A 6,000-nucleotide genomic window follows, 5' to 3' on the forward strand; every position below is an offset into this window, starting at 1 on the left:
AGGGACGCTGCAAAGACCCGTGTGTATTGCTTACAGTACACCACATGAGGTGCAATGACACCACTACCCTCCTACGGGAATTCCCCATAAAAAGATGGATTAGTGAGCGTCATGTCCTCATATGATGGACCAGACTAACCCCAAAAAGAGGCGGGATTCATGTTTCTAGAAATAACGAGTTAGATATTAATGCCACGTAAAAGGAATGGATCATATTTTCCACGTCTTTTTTTTAAAATAAATTTAACCATTCCTTCATTATTAATTCGTTAAGCAATTCTTTTTAAAATAAATGCGCATCCTTTCCTATGCAGTCATTTTAGTATGGTCTCAAAATCCTAAGCAGTACTCTCTTATTCGTATTATTATCCTTTTACTTAACGATTTTTTCTTTTTACCCTGAGCTCAAACTTTGCCAATTCTCTTACTCTTACCAAATAATACTCTCTCTCTCTCTCTCTCAAAAACTAATCATCATCTCTCTCTCTCTCATGGGCGTCGATGCCCTTTGCAAATGACGCAAGTTTGATATTATCCAGTCAATCAGTATCTCTCTCTCGCTCTCGTCTTATCTATCTTCGCATTTATCTGTTTGTCTATTTCGGTACTTGGTAAATCGAGCGGAAAGAGTGACTAGCCAGTTTTTAATTTGTGTTTTTTAATTCGGAATTTTGAGGAAAAAAGCATCTGGCCTTTCGTAGCCACGTTCAAATGAAAAACACGTAAAAACAAAAATATTGTAAATGTTGCACAAATGTATGTTTTACGATTTTTCACGCCGACTCTTTTAACGGCAATTATCACACGAAATTTGATGACTTTTTTGTGTAAAAAAATATGTTTTATTTATCTATCTCTCTCTCTCTCTCTGTGTGTGTGTGTGTGTGCGCTGTGTGTGTGTGTGTGTGTGTGTAAGAGCAGCGTCATGTCTCTTATGTCAGCAAAATAATAATTCAGGACTTGGCCGAGAAAATATAAATAAATTTCCAAGCTCTATATATATATATCATCTAAATAAACTTCCAGCTCTGATATATATATATATATATATATATATATATATATATATATTATATATATATATATTTTTTTTTCAGAGCTTGGAAGTTTATATTTACTCGGCCAAGTCCTGAATTATTATTTTGCTGACATAAGGGACATGACGCTCCTCTTACGCGGCGCGCGCGACACACACACACACACACACACACACACACACACAGAGAGAGAGAGAGAGAGAGAGAGAGAGATTAGCGGATAAGAACATCGCCACGAGACCACAGCGTCTCTTGCTCCAGTAATGAGACTAGGGAGACCAGGAGGGCCATTATCCTTTTACTTTTGTACCCGGATCCAAGGGCCCTCTAGCGAGTATGGAAGAAGTTGCTCCATACCCGAACCTCCTTTTTTTCATCTGCTTTTAATTACAGCTGGAATAGAAACGTCATTTTTCGTAGGAATTATTTTTTCCCCCTGATCATGTACATGGCAGAAAAAAGATCGACAAAATAGAAACTCAAAAAGATCATGTATTCGAGAACAATAAAAAAATTTTGTAAACAGTTTTAATTCTGAAGTGACCGTGAAATATAGATTCTGTTGTCACTGATAAACAAATAAAAAGTGCACCGAAGGTTCACCGGCTTCATCGAGTTTTCTGTACAGTGTATAATGCCCGGTGGTGGCCTGTCCTACAGCGTTGCCGTACATAAAATAAAAACTACTGAGGCTAGAGGGCTGTAATTTGGTATGTTTGATGATTGGAGGGTGGGTGATCAATAAACCAATTTGCAGCCCTATAGCCTCAGCAGTTTTTAAGATCTGAAGGCAGACAGACAAAGCCATCTGTATGGTTTTCTTTTACAGAAAATCAAAATGAAGAAATTAAGTTTCTCTCTTATGAGTAAGGGTGAAAGACAATTACAATTTCGGAGGCTAATGATACGTTGACGTGGCTGTGAGCGTAATCAAATGCAGTATATCTCTACCGTGAAATTAGTGACTGATGATTTACAAAGGCACCTTTTATTATTGTTTAGCCTGGTGTTTGCGTCTTTAATTATCTAGTTCAGTTAAAATTAAATCAAGAGAATTTATTTAAATATATTAATATTAATATATATATATATATATATATATATATATATATATATATATATATATATATATATACACATACATATATATATATATATATATATATATATATATATATATATATATATATATATATATATATATATATATATATATATATGCCGGTATTTATATTCTAAATCATGCTTATCATGCTTTCCCTTCACCTATAAATAAGAAAATGTTAAAATTGTGCACATGATAAACGCAGAATATTTCACCATCAACAAAGCGGATTTTGTAATTCGAAAAATTATTGTCTAATTAGTGTGGTACGCATTGTTATTATTATTACTTTGTCAGCATAAGTTTGCTATCATAATCACGAAAATTGTTTTTGTAATAAATTCGAAAGAAAAATTCTGTGTCCTGCAACGCCATTTTTCTCCGCAATTTACATTTAATATTTAAGTAACGAACAGCATACAATCACTATGTTGCTTAAACCTCAAGAACATTTTGTTAGTTGTTTCCCAAGAATTTTAGTGATAACAGGAAATAAGGTTATATTATTGGTACTTCGAAGTTTATATTCATGCAATGCATTTAACTGTATAAATCTAGAATTCCTATAAATCTTGTATTATTTACCTACGATTAAAGTTTTTTCATTAACTCATAAGACTCTAAATATTTGTGCATTCTTTATTCAACTGTATATAGGTACGTGTATTACAATAATAGACGACATGAATACCTGTACCTACTTCTATCTTTATACCAACGTGTAACTATCTACAAGATTCACACCAATACGAACGCATACTGAAATGTGGAATATTGATGTTTCAGTCTACACGTATGGAAGACTGGAACATACATACATATGTCTTCGACATTTTCGTATTTCTTTGCTTAAATATAAACGATCACTCACACTGAAAAGTGGAACACTGATATTTCAGTCTATACATATGGAAAACTGGAACATACATACATACATACGTACATACGTACATACATACATGCATACATCTTCGACATTTACGTATTGATTTTCTTAAACATAAAGAATCACTCACATCATATTTGAAATATAAAGAGATACTTATTTCCTTTGTTTCCTGTCAAAGAACATTTTTCATAAGATGCATCAAACCTTCAACCAAATGTCTATTTGCTTTCTGAAAGCAAGTTGAAAAAAAAATTGCTCTTTCTTTCTCAAGGAAAAAAAAAAGAAAAAAAAAGGGGAAAAAAAAGTTCACACATTTCTATAACACGATGTTCCAATTAACGCGTCTGGTCTGGGTGACACACTTGACTGAGTCTGGCGGGAGTCAATGCTGTACTTAATAAGCAAACTTCCTTAAGCTTTCTTCTTCACCCTTTTTTCAATTTTTTCTTTTTTTATTCGGTTGCTCTTGAACTTATTACTACAATTTTAGAATGAAAGATGAAGAACTATAAACATGCTCTGTATATACATAAACAAATCAATCAGTGACCTTATAAAATGGGCAAAATGGAGAGAAGAAAAAGAGAGAGAGAGAGAGAGAGAGAGAGAGAGAGAGAGAGAGAGAGAGAGAGAAGAGAGAGGACCACGGTCATGATAAGTTTTTAAGCGTCACTCTAAAGGATAAACGACGCTTCTTTAAGTACTCCTTCAGACTTGACGATTGTCTTGTCCTGAATAAGAAGACAATACATTTAACATAAAAATAATATAGTTAATTATGGTAAATAACGCTTCTTCAAGTATTCCTTCAGACTTGACGACTGTCTTGTCGGGAATACAGAAGTCAACACATTTCACATAAAATAATTCCGTCAATTATGATAATTACAATAAAAGAACAAATACCACTATATCCTCAGGTCTCCTACAGGGGTTCGACAAGGCAGGACATTTAGTTAGAGGCAAAACGAACATTCCATAATTAATTTTATCACACTTTGCAAGAATTTATTCATCACATCGTTTCACTTCACATTAAAATAGATTTCATGTGAATTTCGAACTCCCGCTCAAATACTAACAGACTCTTCATTAATTTCAGCCTCGGTTACCTAGTTTATTTGGGGAGACCCCCTGCCGGCCCTCGCCCTGGCTCAACGGGCGGTTCCCTTTATCTAATTGACCGTTATAGCCTAAAGTTGTCTTGCATAACAAACTCTTTTGAAGCCGTAATTATTTTTTAATTGGCTTGTCTCAAGTCTTAAATTTCTTCTTTAATTCCAACATCCTTTTATTTTTAGTTTTCTGTCGAAGAAAACTATTGAGATGGCTTTGTCTGTCCGTTCGCACTTCACTTTCCCGGTCCGCCCTCAGATCTAAAGAGCTCGTGAGGCTAGAGGGCTGCATATTGGTATGTTGAACATCCACCCTCCAATTGCCCAACATATCAAATTGCAGCCCTCTAGCTTCGGTAGTTATTTTTTTTTTATTTTATTTCAGGTTGAAGTTAGCCATGATCTTGCGTCTGGACACGTTGTGGGTCATGCACCATTATACGTTATACAGAAAGCTCGATTGACATTTTTTACTGGTTTATTGTTATGTTTCAATGAATAATTATTGAAAAGGGAAATAATATGAGGACACAGTAAAATGTCACTAAACGACTCATACTTACCCTTATCTAAGCACGAAGCCTCAACTAGAGATAACATGATAACTGCTACAATTAATGTAGATATGGAAACTGGAGACTTCAACGAGGTCATGAAAGTTATCAGCAAGTCCTTTAAGAAGCATCCGCTGTATAGTGTATACCTCACAATCGCTCTTAAGGTTTTAAAATTGACCTTAAATACTCACTGAACATGTAGTGAAAAGATTTTTCAGTCTCTCAAACTACGAGGTGGTGGTGGAGTCTCAAAATTGTACTAATACGATTCACATAGTCTGATTGTCTCAGATATCCTTGGAATTTCATTCTAAGTCTTTTGCATCCTTATCCAGATACTACTACTACTCCTTATCGTGGAAAGTGTGAATCTGAAGGAAGATAAATGAGAATATTAAGAACATTGGTGTCTCCCTTATGACCTCAGGAAATAACAGAAAGGAAGGTTATATTCACCGAATTTCACTGTTGCATAACGAACACACGTGGCCTCATATATAATGCACTAAGACAGTAAATATGGCAAAATCTCTCTCTCTCTCTCTCTCTCTCTTCTCCTCTTCTCTCTCTTAAAACTCTCTCTCTCTCTCTATATATATAATATATCATATATATATATATATATATATATATATATATAATATATTACGTAAGACATATATAAATTATATAAATATATATAATATATATATATACGTATACATAATATAATATATATATATATATATATATATATAGTATATAATATCCTAAAATAATGCATATAAATAAATATATATAGTTAACTAGCGCACAACTTTCATAAAAAATTTTGCTTCTTAAATAGATGAAAATACAGACGGATATCCTTTCTATGTTTACTATTTGCACATGCTAATTTTGTTCAGCTCACTCGTAAAAAGCCCAAATTCTACAAACACCTGTGCATCTGTGATATCAATAACGTATCATTTCCCATGCTTGAAATAAATTCCCACGAAACATTTCCAATAAAGTAGTAAAAGCTCCTCTCACGAAATAAAAGATGGAATTCTCTTCAAGAATTTCCTACAAAAACCTCCGCTATTTTAATGGTTTAGTGAAGAAACAGCCATGAAAACATTTACTGTTGCGAACAATGTGAGATATTTAAAACAGTAGCAATCGAAACGGGCCTCCGGCGTGTCTCTGTTCGTATATTAAAATCCTGTTTTTTCTGCTCTCCCTTGTTTTTATACTTTTTCTTCTATTGTTCGTTTTTTTGCATTGTGTGGCTTTTATAAACTACTATATACTGAATTGAATGATAAATGAAAGA

This window comes from Macrobrachium nipponense, chromosome 27 (assembly GCF_015104395.2).
Source record: "Macrobrachium nipponense isolate FS-2020 chromosome 27, ASM1510439v2, whole genome shotgun sequence".
NCBI lineage: Eukaryota > Metazoa > Arthropoda > Malacostraca > Decapoda > Palaemonidae > Macrobrachium > Macrobrachium nipponense.